The sequence below is a fragment of the Protomyctophum parallelum genome (assembly GCF_964188405.1).
Source record: "Protomyctophum parallelum genome assembly, chromosome: 17".
Taxonomy (NCBI): Eukaryota; Metazoa; Chordata; class Actinopteri; order Myctophiformes; family Myctophidae; genus Protomyctophum; species Protomyctophum parallelum.
Genome location: NC_139719.1, coordinates 16,668,537 through 16,687,687, shown reverse-complemented (window position 1 = coordinate 16,687,687; position 19,151 = coordinate 16,668,537).

The window sequence follows — 19,151 nt, the reverse complement described above, 5'->3', positions numbered from 1 at the left end:
GTGCAGTGGTTTTCAACCCTTTTCATATAAAGGTCCATTATATATTCTGCATTTGAGCCACGGACCACCTGAGGTTATAGCCTTGCAGACCCAAAACTAAACAATATGTACGCATCCATCCTCCCATGCTGTATTGATGTTGGTGCCATAGAGATAACAGGCAAACGTTGACCAGTTCTTCTACATTGTCCAAATTGTGTAGACTTCTTGTAAATTAAGTAATGCAGATGTCTAACAATAATTTAACTCTTGAGAGCGTAAAATGAAACTAAATGGACCCATACGGGTCCATTTGGTTTCATTTTTCGTTCAATTATTTTACGATAAGATCTACAAGGGTCCATTTGGTTACCAACTCTCCATCATTTAGCTGGGGACCACCTGGAACCCCCCCCCCTAAAAATCTGTTAGTGGAAAGTAACTAATGACATGTATAAAAGTAGGCTACTGTACTTAAAAGTACCTACTGTAACTCATATGCCTCCACTCTCGTTACACTTGATTACGCTACACTTTCGTTGACAGCTAGTTACTTTTCAGATGAAGATTTTGACTCAACAGATAATATAACACGCTTTTAAAATACAACACATTATTGTTAAGGATTAATCCAGTCCTTCCATGCACCAGAAGCGTACCTCCCAGCCCTGGCAGAGCAGTTCTGGGGTAGTTCCAACGGATTGTGTGGCCCTGGTTTTTCCCTAGTGGGACTGATCAAGGGTAGCTACTGGGACTTAAGTCAGGACTTGATCACCCCCGGCTGGGTGGCCTGAGTGAGGGGTATGATGTTCGAGAGACCCGGAACCCCAATGACCTTGGGATACATCACTGAGGATACGTCCCAGGTGCATCCATGTGATGTATTTTTGTTATACAGTCAGTGGTTTCCAAACATTCTGGCTTTTGACATCTTCACATAGGAGTGAATAGTATCAGGTATTCGTGGCCACATTTCAGAGGTCTATGTCATAGAAATATGTGCCCTTTAACTGTCGCATGACTGCGTTGTTCCAACAGTGTTAATACTTTGTGAAAACACATCTGAGCCTTTTTGTGCATGTAGCCTACTGTACAGTTAAGTATGTCATATACGGCCCAGGCCGTAGCGTAACGGTCTGGGCACCGGACTGGTAATCCAGTCGCAGTGTGCCGCGGGTTCGACTCCCGGACCCGACACGGCCTTTACTGCATGTCTTCCCCCCATCTCTCTCCCGTTTCCTGTCAGCCTACTGTCTGTCCCTTCAAAAAAATCAATAAAAGGCGTAAGCCGCAAAAAAATATCTTAAAAAAAAAAAAAAAAAGTATGTCATATACACACACAGGCATGTGCACAAACAAAAAAGGACATGCAGTATACATGCAGTATGCACTCACTCACTCAAAAACCCCAATTGCAACCCCAATATTAACCACCAGGAAAGTTTAAGATCATCTTAGTAATAGTGGCATGTTTGAGAAGTGCACAACTAGCCTATATGTCTTCAGTGTATACTGTATATGGCAGGGTTCCCCAATTAATTTTCCTCAAGGGCCATATTTTGACCAGGGTACCAGGCTGGGGGCCGAGTCCGCACACACGAGGTCAAGGTCTTGAGGGCAAGACCCCATTTGAAAAGGATGCCCAGTTTGACATGCATAGGCTACTGACCCCCATTTATATCTGGGACCCCTCCCGGGCCCCCTATTGGGGAACCCTATATGGTATATAATCGAGATTAATGAAAGATGAGAATAGGTTTATAATTCATCCTCTGCTCTCTTCTTCTTAAAACCCTGTGGTTAAGCTGTAAAGTGAAAACTAAACTCAGTCCAGTGGTTCTCAACCTAGAGGTCTGGCCCCTCCAGAGTCTCATCAAAGCGCTGGATTATTTATTTCCCTCCAAAGACAACAGTCACCATGATAGGTCTATATCCGAGGGGGTCACGAGATGATTAATGGGAGAGGATAGAAGAATAAAAACAAATGTATGATTCACACATGTTGAGAGGGAACAATCAAATGTATCTATATCAGTATAGAACTATACAAGTTCACACTTACATGGTGGGTTAACAATGAAAGCATTCTTACTATAGGTGTGGGGCTGTAGTACAGTAGTTCAAACAAGTTCTACCACCAGCTACAGCAGTAACATGTCACTTAGCGGCGCCTACACACTAATTCATGTAATTAAAATATCAGTTAGGCTGGGGAACAACCCATTACTTTTACTTTAGTGGTGGTTGTCTGGTTAATGTCTCCCTCTAGTGGGAGGAGGCTATAATGGAATGAATAAGTTCTGTGTGTAAGGTGTGTATTCTAGTATTCTAGGCATGGGCTTGGGGGGGGGGGGGGGGGGGGTTCAATGCCCCCTTAAATGCCCTGACTACTGCCACACCAAACATGATGGCATGAAATAAAATCCACCAAACCAACTCCAATTCACCATCCGTCGTTCCCCCCCCAGGTTCCTAACTATCTCTAGCTCTCTGAAGTAGGGGTCCCCGGACTCCACTTTGACAACCGATGCCATAGACTCCTTGTATAGAGTATTATTGAGTAAATGTAAAGAAAATAGGCTGATTCATTGTTTACATTATGCAAAAATCCTTCAGCTATTTAAACTAATTAAACAAGAATTTAAATTTGTATGCAGACGCTGCGGCTGCGCATAACTATGTCCAAATCCCTTAGCTAGTTTTGTCTTCCAATTTCTCCATCTCATCCACTATGGTTTTATACAGTATGAGTCATCTGTCCTACATTGTCCTGGGCTGAATGACTCTCCATTATTGATTATAATGAAGCACATCAGGCTTAGGGGGGAAAAAAGGGGAAAAAATACCTTTCCTTAATACGAACATGTAAGCACTTCACCATGCTAGTCTGCCTCCAATACTATTCTCACAACAAAGCCACTTCCATGCCAGGGACACAAGCTCAGAACACTGAACAATATCTACTGGCCCAGAAATGATCCTATATCAAATATCAAAAGGCATGAATACGGTATGAAGCAGACGCTCTAATAAGTTAACAACATAATGGTATAATATGTCCATTGTTGTGTTCTATAGGCCTATAGCACACGAATGGGCCGGCTCCATACATCTTTTGCACATGGAGGGATGTTTTTCAGTATAAACTATAAAAGTGGTGCTATTAGGGCTTGTTTGTTTGTGTGAGCCTCGACAGAGCGAGGTGGTACCGTAGAGTATCTATCTGCGTGCCAGTTGTGGTGCGCCAGGTCTGTGCCAAATGTAAGGGCCACATTTTTTACCCAGTCCAGCCCTGAGTAAATTTGCTGTAATGTTTTCACAATTATTTTACAGGACCTTGTAACTCTTGTTTCAGAGAAGTAAATCTACATAATACATCTTAGTATAACAGGAATATACTTTAGTTTTTTTTTATACAATACAGATAAAGATAAGAATTGATGGCGCTGATTGTTCCCTCTAAACAACAGTTTGAACACAGAGCAAGAGTGGCTGGTGAGCAGAGGGGGAAGCCACAGACACGGCTAGTAGGCCCTTTCTGAAACCAGTCCCTTGACTTGATGTGCTCTCGGGAGGTTCCCTCGTCAGGAAGTGCCCCTCCAGCTGAATCAAGTTCCCTTGATTAGGGTGCTGGGTATAAAAAAAACTGTATAAAATACACTCGCCCTCCTTGTGCAGAAACAGACGCCGTTACCATCATGCAATTGTGTCACCTGTTATTTTGTTTTTACAGTTATATTGCATTGCATCGTGTATGTTTGTGTGACATGTGTGGATTTCATTAATATGGAAAAAGGAAATACAGCATGACTGTCAAAAATGACATGTCATATACATCCATGGTGTTTATAAATCATTGTGTTAAAAGTTGTTTTGTTTGGGTGGGGTAAATAAAGAGCCCTTGTGAACATCAGTTGGAGCGTTGTCTATTCTGCATCAGATGAAGATTGTTTAGGAGGAGTTTATTTATCATTTATTTGTGGTGGTACTTACATTTGTAGCTTGTATTTTTTTGTCTATGATCGGCACAGACTCGCTCTTGAGGGCTTTATAAGCCACTTCCACTCAAGGCTGCTTGGTTTCGGACGACACTTAATATGGCACAGCCTCGCGTGAACGCGCATATCGAGGGCAAGTGTGCAGGGGGAGTGGCGAGGAGCTGGTTTCAGAAAGGGGGACAGTGTGAGAGAGCATAAGTGGGGAAGAAACAAAAAATCACACTTGTGTGAAGTATGTGGCTGCCACATGACATGCTGTTTTTTGGGGGGTTGCCCTTGAATAAGACAAACATTAAAAGTCCATAGACTTGGCGGCCACATGACATCATGAGACTGAAAGCCAGACAAAACAGTCAACCTATACCCAGTACTCTACAGCATTTCTAGAAGTTTACTCGAGTAAAAGTAAAATAATTTGTTTTGGAAATGTACTCAAGTAAGAGTAATAAGCATAAAAACAAAATCTAATACTCAAGTAAAGTACAAATCCTCAGAATCAGTACTTAAGTACAGTACTTAAGTACATTTACTCAGTTACTGTCCACCTCTGCAAACATCATACTTGACAATAGAGGGTATGCGTGTGACATCATCATTAAACCAGGAAGTTATGCAGGAATGCCTACTGAGTGGCTAAAAACTACTTTCTGGCCTTGACAGCTCATACATACAAACAGAAAAGTCATATCAAATTGCATTAAACGACATTAAACAATGTTAAACTCACTTTATATCCTCCACTCCTCGGAGAAACTGCTGGGCCGCTATGTTGATGATGATTTACGTGGCCTATAAACTATAATTAATAGTACAACACACATTGGAAACATTAGCGGGAGCTGTTCATTGATCAAGATTAAATGAAAAATGCGGTCAATTAGTTTTTGTCGAGGGATGGATTTCATGAAGCAGGGGAAGAGCCGAGCGTGATGAATCAGTTTTGTGTGAGTAAACAATCCAGTACTGCCATGATTAGTGATTTTATCTGACTGAATTGGCAGGAACCGAGAGACGGAAATGCAATACCAACAATATCCCGATGAGGGCACCATTGCTTCAGTGTTTGTTTAGTAGGCTGAGGAGCAATTTTGAGTTTTTTCTTCTACTCCACAACATCTCAGAGACAAATATTGTACTTTTTTACTCCACTACCTGAGTCTCCACAAACTTGAGTTATACTTTTTTACTTTGTAGATATTCATTATTATTACAAAACATGCATTACCTCAGCTCTTCAACCCTATACATTTCAGCCATTTGAAAACAGCCGATCTACAAGCTCACAAGCTTGACGATTTATTTTTAAAAGTTTTTGTTTCCATCCATCCATCCATCCATCTTCAACCGCTTATCCGTAGTCGGGTCGTGGGGGCAACAGCTCCACCAGAAAGCACCAGACTTCCCTCTACAGAGAAATATTAGTAGGCGTTCCAAGGCCAGTTTAGAGATATAATCCCTCCATCTGATCCTTGGTCTGCCCTGGGGTCACTTCATGACCATAGGTGAGAGTATAGGAACTATGGCCTCTTTTAGACGGCGACCATCTCCATATAACACGTCAAAATCCCGTTGCGTTCTAATTTTTTTGGACCATTTACACGAGAACGCACACTTGAATGAACACGCTACAAAGTGCATGCATATATATGCCAGGTCGCTAGGTGGCGCGTGTCCTTGTGGGGTCCGTGTGACGCAGCGCTTATATAAACCATAGACTCTGGGCGACCAGAGCTGACGTAAGCCATGATGTCACAAGTTTTGCAGATCCACCGTTTTGCCTGTTTACATGGAGACTTCGTTGCGTTTTCACCTCCTGAGAACACGGTTCTCGTCTAAATGACAGCAGCAAACGATACTTTATTTTGCCGTTTGATATGAACACCATCCTCATGTAAATAGCACCTAAGATTGCTCGGTAGACAGAGTGCTTTGCCTTCTGGCTCAGCCCTCTTTTCGTCACCACAGTACGGTACAGCGACTACAATACTGCCCCTGCCGCTCTGATTCTATGGCTGATCTCCTTCTCCGTCCTTCCCTCACTCATGAACAAGACTCAGACTCAGAGATACTTAAAAACTCCTTCACCTGGGGGCAATGTCTCATGCGCAAATCACAATCCATCGGTTTTCTGCTGAGAACCATGGCCTCAGATTTTAGAGATGCTGATCCTCATCCCAGCCGCCGCACACTCGAATGAGTCGACTGTGAACCGTTCCAGTGAGAGCTGAAGGCATTGGACCGATGGTGCCACGTACAGTACCAGGACCGCATCATCAGCAAAAAGCAGCCAAGCAGTGGATAATGTTTTTGTATATTACTGAATATCCTTTTTACCATGCTGAGTTCCATGCAGTCGATTCACCACCAGTTAAAGTAGCATTACGTTATGCTTTAGCTATTGAAAAATAGCAGATCTACAAGCTCATAGCGCGCCACCGAGTGGCGCGCTATGAGCTTGTAGGTCTGCTATTTTTTTTTAAATCGAAGAACCACTAGAAACATAGCTTTTTTTCAGAAAACTGTCAAGATGTAGAAGACATTTTTAGAATCTGATCTCAGGTCAAAATGGGTAAAAAAATCAGTATCAGTTATTATCGGGTCTCCTTGATCACTAATAAACGGCATCGATGGTGAGAAAATCCTCTGGGTCGATTCCCTAGCCTAGTGCTTGCTTACTCTCCTGACAGTCGGCATGTAATGACCGACTATGAGCTGTTAAAGTATGCTAGAACAGAGTTATAAAAAATGAATGAGGCAGAATCTGTGCCAATGCCTAGGACTGCACAATGTCCAAGAAGACGGAGTCACTGGAGAGTAGTCTGTATATAATAGTCTCTCTACAAAACGTCACAGAAAGTTCTGCCTGTGCCAATTATTCTTCTCAGCGTCAGTAAAAGTACAATATTTGCCTCTGAGATGAGATGTAGTGGAGTAGAAGTAAAAGTATTGAAAATTTGAAATACTCAAATAAAGTACAAATACCTCAAGATTGTATTTAAGTACAGTACTTAAGTAAATGTACTTTACACCACTGTTTGTTTTACAGCGGTGCCGCACACCAACGAAGACTGTGGTTCAAACACTATAGAGTCAAGTTTTAAAGCTGCGTGTACAAACCATATTGTCGTCTGTCTCTGGCAGGTAATGTTTACATCCGACAACTCTCATCGTTTATTTGACGAATAGCAGCGTTTGCCTTCAAACAGGAGATTTAGAGTCCTGTGTGTGCCTCTGGCATGCAGGAACTCTTTTGTTCTTCACTCTGTCAAACTGGTAAATGAGAGTTTAGGTTATAAGTAGGCCTCAGTGTTCCTGTGTGGAACAAGCATGGAATGTAAAGAAGAAGGAGGAACCGCCCTTCTAATATAATGTAGTATTTTAGTCAGGGAATACTATTAGAACAATAGAAGGTATGCGCGTGACATCATCGTACCTGGAAGTTATGCGGGAACGCCCACTGAGTGGCAAAAAACTACTTTCTGGCCTTGACAGCCCATTCCAACCAAACAGAAAAGTCCTGTCTGAGTGATTGCATTTTAAACAATAATGTTAAACTCACCAACATTGCAGCTGTACGAAAAGCTTGAATTGTCCTCTTTCAAGTTTTTGTTTCATAAAAATCCACCATAGAAACATTATGAGCTACTTTCTGTCAAGAAATGTCTCAGAGTTGGGAAGTGCTTGTTTTCAATAACACAACATTTTGCTGCCTCCTGCATTATGTGACATTCAGACATTTAGAAACAGGTGGTACGCAGGACGGTTGAGCGCTTCCAAACTCCAAAACACAATGTTTTGCCACTCAGTATAGATGAGGGGGCGTGTCCTGATGGGAAAATCATGGCAAAGTGTGCATACTCTCTATTGCCAAACCTGGAATAAATTCATTAAAATACATTTCTTTACGAATGTGTTTGTAAAGGTGTCTATAGTAACACATCTCACAAAGATTGAAATTCAATTTCCATAGGGGAATCTGGGACAGCTGCTGAAAGTTGGGGTACCCTTAATAATATAACCTTATGCAGGCAAAATGTACACATTTTTATTTTTGCTTTAACCCATTGATGCCTGAGGCCGAATCTGGGAACGCCTTCTAGGGCGTGACCTGAAAACCTTCAAATTCTGATGATTTTGTTTTAAATAGTTATGTATAGCAATAGCTGATGAGACACAGAGAGTGCGCCGGCATCAAGGGTAGAACAACGTTTACGTTGCACCAGGCGTCAATGGGTTAAGTAGCACGTGAGGGGTCAAACTAGGAATTGTTCATGATTCTGAATCCATTGCAAGCATTTGTTTTGCACGACAAACGGACAAACTCATTGGGATAAAACGGACACTTTTCCAGGTCATCACAATTTGTGAACAAAGGTTATTGATGGTACCCTATATAGGCTAGGAAAATTGAGTCGTGAGATGTGTTACTGTCACATCTTTACAAACACATTGGTGAAGAAATGTATTGTGTAAAGTTGACCGAAGCCCAAGGCTCCATAAACCAGTCAGCCATGTTTTTATGGGGTGGTGTTGTGTGTGTGTATAGGGCACGGACTGCCCTGTGACAGTAAGGAATTTGAAAGGTTTGAAAGGTTTTTTGAAATATCCCCTGACTATTTGTTTTGTTGTTTGGTTAAATATTTGTGTTTTATTATGTGGAACACTGTGGGTCCTTGAGATTCAAGGCACATTTCAGAAGAATAGCCTATTCTGTTGAGAATAAAATAAAATGTCTCAGATATACCGTCTGCACAATTGGAATTATTTTATTCAAGCAAAGTTTCGGTCAGAGACCTTCGTCTTCATTGAGATGCCGGAAGAAAGTCTATGTGACCGTCTCTTAAATAAAGGTTTTCCTATTGTGCCGACAGTGTTGTGTGGATCATTTTATTGTATTCCCCATGTTGATCCCGGCCTTATACGCACCTCGATCAGGTGTGCAACTGTGCATGTAGTAAGACTCAGAAGAATATTCTGTGAACCACAACGCATTTATTTTTTAAATGTTTTATCCCACGAGTTCAAAGCTGCTTCTTTTCACCTGACACCTGAATTTCCCCGGCCGGACGTAGCGCATGGAAGGAGCACGTGTTTCCGACAAGTTCCTAGTTTAGAGACCAGGATTACTGCATGTTTTTTGTGAGGTTACCCTAGGGGACACGGGGAGAACATACAAACTCCACACAGAAAGGCCCTTTCGCCAACCCCGCCTCGCGCCCACAGCGTCCCCACCCCAGCGGGAATCGAACCCAGGACCTTCTAGATGTGAGGCGACAGCGCTACCGACTGTGCCACCGTGCCCCCGGTGACAACAAGCATATCAAACGGAGGTCTGGTCAGTGCATACCGAACCTGGGGGTCCTTAAAATAAAAAAGGTCGTCTGAGTACCTCTGGCGTCCTGGTATCGCCTGCAGCAGTTGTAACTCTCTTTCTAATGTGTGTGGGAGCTGCTAGTGCTGTCGAGTGGGAGAACCCAGCGGTTGGTGTTCTATATTAGCTCAGGCTATTATGATCCACTAGTGTTTCCCAGGCAATCAGTGGAGATGTGTTGCTAGGAAACATTCCCACGGTTCACACGGGGGCGGACACTACGCCTCATGGCAAATAGAAGGAATCACACAGATACATACAGGAGGAACTCACTTTCTTTTTCTTATTTATCTTTATTCTTCTTATCTTTTCTTATTTTTATTGCATCCAGTATTATCACCACTTATATTATTTCTGTTGTTGTTAGCAGAGTCTTGTGAAACACCAACATTATCACTACTGCTATACAATATATCATCACAATATTGATATCCATGTCCAACTATAGAGGATATGCGCACACATTCATAAATATGGAAATGTGGAAAATCGAGTGGCAAAGTGAGTTGCAAAGTGAATTTAACGTTTAACGTTGCTTAATGAAATCAGATGGGACTTTTCTGTTTGGATGTATGGACTGTCAAGGCCAGAAAGTCGAAGGTTTTTGCCACTCAGTATAGAGGGTATGCGCATGCTTAAAGTGAATGGCACATCGAGTGGCAAAGCAACATGCAAAGTGAGTTTAACATTGTTTAACGTTGTTTAATGCAATCAGATAGTGCTTTTCTGTGTGGATGTATCATGTATGGCAGGAAAGTAGTTTTTTGCCACTCAGGCGTTCCTGCATAACTTCCTGGTTTGGCGATGATGTGACACGCATACCCTCTATAGACGTTCCCGCATAACTTCTGGGTATGCGGGTACGCACGTCCTTGGCCAAGCCAAGGACCCCCATAAGAGAAGATTTGTATGGCCTTAGCCCCCGGTTTGACCTGAATTAGGCTACGGCCCCCTGCATTTCTATCTCTGGGTCTATATAAGTTACAGACCCCTAATAGTCCATCTGGTTCCTAACTATCATTTAGCTGGGGACCCCTGGAACTCGAGGGACCACTATATTGAGAGACCGCTATTGGTCAAAGATATTGTGATATACTTCACTGTATTGTTAAACCTGCACAGCCCTGTGTTTACCATTAAGGGGAAGATCCAATCAGCGCCTACTCTACTCTGCACTCAGGGCCCTGTGATTGACAGGTCCTGATTGTCTCTTCCACTTTCTGGTTTCATGCTAAACACCCACCCAGCACTCTGAGCCATAGGCCCGACTCACACCTTCGCAACAGACTGATGTATGCTTGTTGTATACAAAGGGTGTGATACCTCTTGCCCCAATGCATTTCCAATGGGAGTCACATGGTTTGACACAACATTTGTGTTGTACGGCTTTCGGCTGTGTTTCGACTGCCCCCCTCCCCCTCATACAACACAAATGTTGTGTCAAACCATGTGACTCCCATTGGAAATGCATTGTGAGCTTGCATCAGCTATACATCTCATACAACAAGCATACATCAATCTTTTGCCAAGGTGTGAGTGAGGCCATACCGGTCTGCAGAAGACATCTGATAATGTAAAGTAAATTCACGCGACCGGGGCGGTTTACCACCAGGCTACATATAAATCAGTGGTGGAAAGTAACTAAGTACTTTTACTTAAGTACTGTACTTAAGTACAATGTTGAGGTATTTGTACTTTACTTGAGTATTTACAATTTCCAATACTTTTACTTCTACTCCACTACATCTCAGAGCCAATATTTTCACTTTTACTTCACTACAATTATTTGAAAACTTTAGTTACTAGTTTCTTTGGAGATTTTCATTTTGATTAGAAAACATACATTAACCACTTCAACGCGGTTGGCAATTAGAAAATAGCCGATCTACAAGCTCACAATGTGTCAACCTGAGCCCGTCCATTGTCTGGTGATTAGGATCCCGTGGAATGCTTTCTTTTTGATGCCGAGCAAGATGCTTTTTGTGCGCTTTCAAGAATGTCACTTACCAGTGATTTCAGATAACATTTTACATTGAATAGTTAACTTAAAATATGAATTTCACTAAAATACAGGTCATCTTTTTGTACACACACAGTTCAGACTATTAAATGGTGAAATATCAGTTAGAATATAATACAGATCTGAGATAAATTAGGCTATGCACAGAATTTGCTAACATTTGCTAAGACAGAGTCAAAGATAAGCCTCAGGATGCCTCGGGGGTGATTCTAGGATCAGTGCTTTAGGGGGGCTCAGCCCCTACTAATGAGAATGCATATTATGCATAACAGAGCCTTGGAAATAGTGATCAACCCCCCTGATAAATCACACATTTCACTGACTAACGATTCATAAATTAATAAATATATATTGTTTTAATTTGCAACAATAAGTGTCCTTTTTATTCATTACTTGTGGAATGTCTAGCTTCTGACTACACACTATACCAATGCGGTTTCCATCCAGCCACTCTACCCCTGAGCCACCGCCGCCCCTTGCCGTGACAAAAACGACAGCATGTACAAAATCAAAATGCCGCTATACTCGCCTACCCATCTCCTCTATTATATAGCCTCCCTGACCTTCACTGGCTCACCATTCAAATACAGAATACATTTCACCAAACTTCTCACCACCTACGATGCCCTCGGCAACCTGGCTATGGCTCCCTCCTACGTACCTCTCTGACCTCCTCCTCAAAAAAAGTATACTCAAATGTTTCACTCAAGTAAAAGCATGCATAAAGTGAATGGCAGATCGAGTGGCAAATCGAGTGGCAAAGTGAGTGACAAAGTGAATTTAATGTTGTTTAAAGTAATTTAATGCAACCAAATAGGACTTTTCTGTTTGGATGTAAGGGCTGTCAAGGCCAGAAAGTAGTTTTTTGACACTCAGTAGGCGTTCCTAATAAGCATAACTTATCATAACTTATCATAACTCATCATAACCGTCCGGGTACCAAGTATTATGCAGAATCTCCCATTTCACAAGTCACATCATATTATGTATAACATGTAATAAAAAAAGGAGTTTTAGAAAAAAGGTTTTAGATCGGCTATTTTCACAATGTTTTGATCTTTATATTATTTGACAATTTGACCGATGTTTGACCAGTTTGGATAGTGCAGTTTGTCAATGACTTTTGCTGCAGTGATGGTTTTATTTCTTTCTTTTCTTTTAGGTATTAAAAAGTCCTTAAATTGGCCCGGACAGCTGGCGTAGCCGTCTGGCTGGTAAATGGTAATCCAGTCTGGCAGTGTGCCGCAGGCTCCACTCCCGATCCCGATGGCCTTTGCTGCATGTCACTCTCTCCCCATTTCCTGTCAGCTTACTATATATCTATCCCATTATAAATAAAAGTAAAAGCCACAAAAAATATCTTAATCTTTATTTATTTTTTAAGTTCTTAATTTGTCACGTCACTGTCACTACACCTGGAGACCCCTCCTGGGTTTCCCCACCACATGTTGAGAACCAGCATCTTAGAACATGTTTTCTCTGTAAGAGGTTTGAGATGTTCACAACGGGGTGCATACGTTGGTTAGACCAGAGGTTCTCAACGTTTTTGGCTGGGGACCCCCGGAAATGCTTTAGCCATGTCTGTCTGGCTTCCTGGTTATAGTGTTTGGGTTTTGGGTAGGGTGTCGACTGTTAGTATGTCGGACCAAACACATGTATACCCGTTGACAACACTGAGATGACGCAGCCAGTCAGACCATGACTACATGAAACACTGTTCTCTTAATCCCTCAAGTTTCAACTCTCATACATTCGGAGCGTTTGGAGGCTTTCTTGTTGCAGTGGCAGTACTTTGCTGCCAGAGAGCCAGTGGTGACAGGTCCTCTTGATAAGGAGGTGATGGAGTGTCTGTGTCTGGACTGGAGTGTGTCAAGTTTTGGAGTCAGGACAGAAAACAAGTGTTCAATCAGAGCTCTGGCTCACGGTTACGAGGGCAGGTGTCACCAATAAACACTCTTGCACGCACACAGACACACGCCCGCGCACACTGACACGCACGCACACATGCGGCGCACACGCACACACATGCCTGACACATGCACACACATACACAGGCTCCCAAATTGTCCCAATCACTAGTGGCCAGAGAGGACATGCTGTTGGAGTGCCTTTTCTGTTCAGGTGAAAGCTGTCGAGTAGTTCCTCTAGTCTGCGTGATTTCAGTGGTTCTCAACAGTTTCTGGACCAGGGCCCACTTAATGCTGCAGCAGTTTTAAGTGGTCAGATGGATGAGCATGTGTCAGGCGACGAGAGCACTGCTATTCCTCATGCAGATCGGCTATTTTCACTGTTTGTGAGGACGCACACACAGCCGCTCGTTATTACGCGGCGGAGCCGCAGAGAAAATTGTTATTATGAGGGTCGGCTTGGCACTTTTTGGCACATTTTGTTGCTCCGCTCGGCGTGTTGCCCTACTCACAGTGCTTACTGCGCGTATAGGTAGCGACGGCACTGGCATGTGTTCATTATTCAGAGCATGTTTATTTTAACCTATTACAATACCTGAGACCGATTCTACAAATGTCTTCTAAACCTAGATGTTGCTTTTAACACACACACACACACACACACACACACACACACACACACCCTGTTTCCACACCATAGCGGAAAATATTTTCCGCAGCCGACAGTCTCGGCTGTCGGCAGCCGAAAAACCGGGTTTTTAGACAGCTGGTGGATGGAGAAAATGCTCCACTTCCGCCGACGACTTGCGCGACGGCGAGCCTACAGCTGACGCTCTCCTCTGCGGCAGATGTAAGCTGCCGACAAGCAGTGTGTCACCCGGCAGTGATATGCACTAGCCAATGGAACAGATGCAGCCTGCAGGCCATCTACGGGCGGAGTTTCAATTGGAGTTTTTCTTCTTTCACATACCCAAACGCCCCTGGGAGGAACTTGTGAATGTCGAGGGATACAGGGAGATATCTGGGAACCTCAAAGTAACATTGTCTGTCCAAAATCGTCTAAAGAAATAAAGTAAAGCATTGGTTCTCATGTTTGCTTCAGATCACCCCCTGTAATCTTTTCATCCATGGCACCCCTGGCTGAATTACATTGTCATTTACTGTAACCCTGATCCTTGATAACATTGAAAATAACTTTATACTTTATAAAATAGCCCGTTCTATTATAAAATAGCGCGTTCTCTTCAGCCTCCACAGCCTTCTCCATGGTAGTCTAGTGGTTAAGGTTTGGCGCTTTCACCGCCGCGGCCCGGGTTTGATTCCCGGTCAGGGATCACTGTTTTATGATGAATTCCTGTTCTGTTTTTTAACTATATAGAAGTGTCTATTTGTACGTCTCTAAATGTTTTGATGAATTGAACAATGTGGACCCTGTTGTAAACAAGTGTAATGCTTAATTGGGTTGTCCACTCACAGTTAACAGTCTTTGTATTGAGTTTGTGCTTGAAATGTATTGTAATTCTGCAAACTGTTAATAAATATTTAAATCAATCAATAAAAAATCTCCTTCTCCTTCTCACCGCCGGGTGACACACTTCATTTTTATGCTTGTCGGCAGCTTACATCTGCCGTGGAGGAGAGCGTCAGATGTAAGCTGGCCGTCGCGCCAGTCGTCGAAAACAAAATTATTGTAGCCTCGGCCGGGAAGTGAACCCGGGCCCTCCGTTCCAAAGGCACGTACGTTAACCAGTCGACTAGACAGTCTAGACTCTATAGCCAAGTAGCAAGCCAGCAACATATATCCTACACTAGAATGCGCCTTTGTCTGTGTCAACAGCTTGTCACTCACTTGTCACTAGTCTCACGCCCACTTCGAAATAGAGGACTACAGGCCATAAATAGGCTTCCGTGTAGGGGACCGCCCAAAGCCCCGGAAGAAGTCAAAGTGTCGGCAGCCGACAACCGAAAGTGTCGGCTGCAGAAAAGATTTTCCGCTGTGGTGTAGACATACCCACACACACACAGGATGGGAACCGCTGATGTGCTAGACGTCCGCCCCCCTGAACCGTGGTAATGTTTCCTAGCAACACATCTCGGTGATTGCCTGGGAAACACTAGTGATTATTATTAAAATATACTCAGCTAACTCATTAAAACCGGAAAAGCGTCATTTTATACTTTGGCTGCTCAAAAATAGTGTGTAGATCTGCCATTTGTTTTTAAATCGTCAACATTTTCTTTTAAATATTTGCATATATATATTTATTTTAAAGACAAACATTTTAATCAAATACTTGCTTATGAGGGATCCCAGCAGGAACACCACATTTTGAAATGGGGGGCCAAATACTGTATATACTTTTATGGGGCGTCCTTGACATGAAAAAAGTTTTAGAATCACTGATATAACAACATAGGTTTTATGAATATGAATTTAAGCACATGCTACTTGAAGACATTTGTAGAAAGGGCCTCAGGTCCTACTGGGCTAATATACACACAGTAGATCAACCACTAGCGCTGCAGGGTTCTCCCACTCACATTAGAAGAGAGAGTAAACCGGCCAGGCTGCTACTACACCATGATTCATCCACTTAAACTAGAGGTCTTCCAACGCTTTTCAGGCCAAGGATCCCTTTAGCTGAGAGAGAGATGAAGCAGCTATAGAGACCCCCAGCCCCGCCGCTACACAGGCCTATTGGATTCAAGTTAAATGTGTTTCCAGGGCCTATACTCTGGTCTTTGTTTCCCTGTACGCCAAACCCCTTTGCCGAAAATAGCCGATCTACAAGCTAAAAGAAAAAGAAAATGAAAAAACTCACTGAAAAAACGGTCGGGCGGGTGGACAGTGGACCCCAAAAATGTGACATGAGGACTTGCAAGGTGCACCTTCGCTCTGATCAGCACCAAACTTGGCACAAACTGTCACGGTTTGCACGTGTTATAGTGCAGGAAACTCAAACAAAGGCAGGACAAGAAGATCACATAAACTTTACTTGGTAAATGACATAGGATAACAGAAGTACATACACTGAACATAAAACCTGACACTAACTTAAGATCCAGCACTGAACAAACACAAGGCAGAGTTTAAATAGTCACTGGAGCTCATCACCCAACATAGCTCAGCTGGTCCCCACAGGTGATGGCACTCAGGGCAATCAGAGTCAGAGGAGCAGGACTTGGGAGAGACAGAGGAAAATCATGGACAAACAGGGAGGGGCTCAGGACGTGACCATGACACAAACACTGGTGGTATCCGGAATGCAAAAATAGCAGAGCTTCTTACTCAAGATCGACAAACCTCGCTTGTAGCTAGTAGACTTACGGTAAGCAATATTACACGAGAGTGTAATATTGCAATTATACAACAGTTACCCTTAAAACTAAGAAAATCACTGAAAGAATGTACAGATGTAGCCACTACGACCACAAATTTCCCAAGAAACTATAGCTAGCCTAGCCACCGGGTATGCTGCACTCTGGGAGAACAGAGCAGCTGCATTCTTTGTTTTGATTAGCCATTCCATGATGCTGGTTTGAAGCACGGCTAGAAGGCTCAAGGCTGTTTCAAGTTCAACCAATCGGATTGCTTCCTCGAAACGACCTGTTGTCTAATGTCGCATCATCAAGCCTTATACCCCTCTGATTCCGATTCTGTTCCCTGTCACAGACACAGACACTCCTGATAAGCTGCAAGTGGCGCAGTGACTAGTGTCTGGAGTTTGGAAAGTTGGAGGCAGGTACAGAATCAACATTAATCAAAGATCTTGGCTCGCGGCGTTATAGGAGGACTGCAGGTGTGAACACTGCGGGGCATTTGTAGAGTTTTTTCACTAGTTTGGGTCCCGGCGGCCAAAGGTCTAATCTCCCGTTTGGGTCAGTCGACCTGAAAGGTTTGGGAACAACTTGGGCTACATGTTCCTCACTCTGCATTAGGCCGGCTCATTCCACTGCTCAGCGGCAACGCCAATGACACAGAAAGCAGGCTTTTATGTCTGCTTTTATGACGATATCTGTCGCGCCACAAAACCCATCAGTCAACACCGTGTCCCCACGGTGCGTTGATGGATGATGACACTCTATCCTCCTTTAAGAGGAGATAGTAGCAGAAGCAATGAAGCTGAAGGTGAATAAAGCAAATTAAACGGCCCCTGAGGGGAGACATACGGTGTCAATTTCAGTGAAATACCGCTTTGTTACAATTCAATCACAGATTGATTCAAGGCCAATATTTTACACACCACACCACACGGGCGATAACATGGTGCAGGAGGATTCCTACAGAATATTATGAGCAAAGTCAGCAGTCAAAGCTGAACCGTGAATTTGACAGATTATATAGAATACTAGCCCTTACCCGTTGTGAGATATTGTGAGATATTGAAAAAGGGCTTCGTTAAGACCTCCATATTATTATGGTCAATGCCTGTGTGAAAAGTGGGAGTGATTGATGCAGGCAGTGAGGAGCTAGGGTGGTGTTTCTGACAGACACACACACATTCAGACATTCAGACAGACATTGACTGAATTATAGTATGATGATGATATGATATGATATGATGATACAGTATTAAATCGGATGAATCTCAAAAAGGCTCAAAAAGGCTTCGAGTGCAGAACTTGAAGTTCTCACTGTTATGTATTCATATACATGCATAATGCATGCATGAATGGGACTGGGGAGTCGGGACCATAAGCCCATCCTACATTTAGAATCTAAGTGAGAACAGAAACATCAGAATAACCATTTGATGGAGTGTGTTACATTTGGTGTCATCATGCAGACAGTGGAGTGGTGTGGACGGTGTTTATACCTGCAGAAACAACCCTCACTGTTTCACTGTTTGTTTCAGTTGCCCAAAAACATTCAACATAGTGAAAACAAGGGCCAGTGTGTTTCTGCATAGACACACACCACCTCACTACTGTACTCCACTGGCATAGAGGAAAATCACTATTTATCTATCTATATATCCATCTATCCATCCATCCTTCTTTATTGTTTTATGTAAACACGTAGGGCAAAGTTACATACTATGCCTTAAAGCAGTGTTCATTTTGACGGCAAATTTTTATTAGGTTTTAGTCATTTTTTGAATAACATTTCATTCATTTTTTGTGATATTTTAGTCATCTGAAATGTTTACGTTTTAGTCTAGAGTTTTAGCCGACTAAATCTACAGCTGAGTTGGTCGACGAAAATGTATCTTGGCGGGCCTTGATGGCGTCGTAATGGCAGATTTTACATTTGGTTGCATGCTGAAAATAGTTTGTAGTGCAACCAAACAGAATTCTCTTCTCCACTAGTACCTCCCTAACATTGTAGTCTAGATTTTATTGATGAAATTGTCAATATATTTAGTCTTAGTTTTAGTCATCTTTAATAGCTTAGTTTTTATTTAATTTCCGGCAGTGAAAAGCCGCAATCGACGAACATTTCTCGTTCCAATCCAATCCATTCAGAAATTGTGATCGATTTTGGGGGTGAAGTTGGTGAACTATCCCTATAAAGAGATTGGAATAATGTTTTTCTTGTACTTACTTTAGAATGTTCTGCTCATTATGATTTAGTCTTTGCATCCAACTAATTAGGTTGCTTTTAAAGGTGACATGTCTCTCTCTACTGTATAGGCTACATATCTTTTTAGCCAAAGTGAAAATGATCTGATTTGTGTTTGAGACGAGTTATTCGATTCTCTCCCATCTTGTCAGTGTGGTCGCATGTTTCTTTAATGTCGTCCTCGTTTGCACTAACATCTTCTCCAACTCACGACTCTGTTCCAACAGAATGGAGTGTGAGTCTCTATTCTGCTCTCTGTGTAGTTTGAAGGCTGTTCTCTTGTCAGTGCGGTTTAAATCCTCTATGGGTTCCC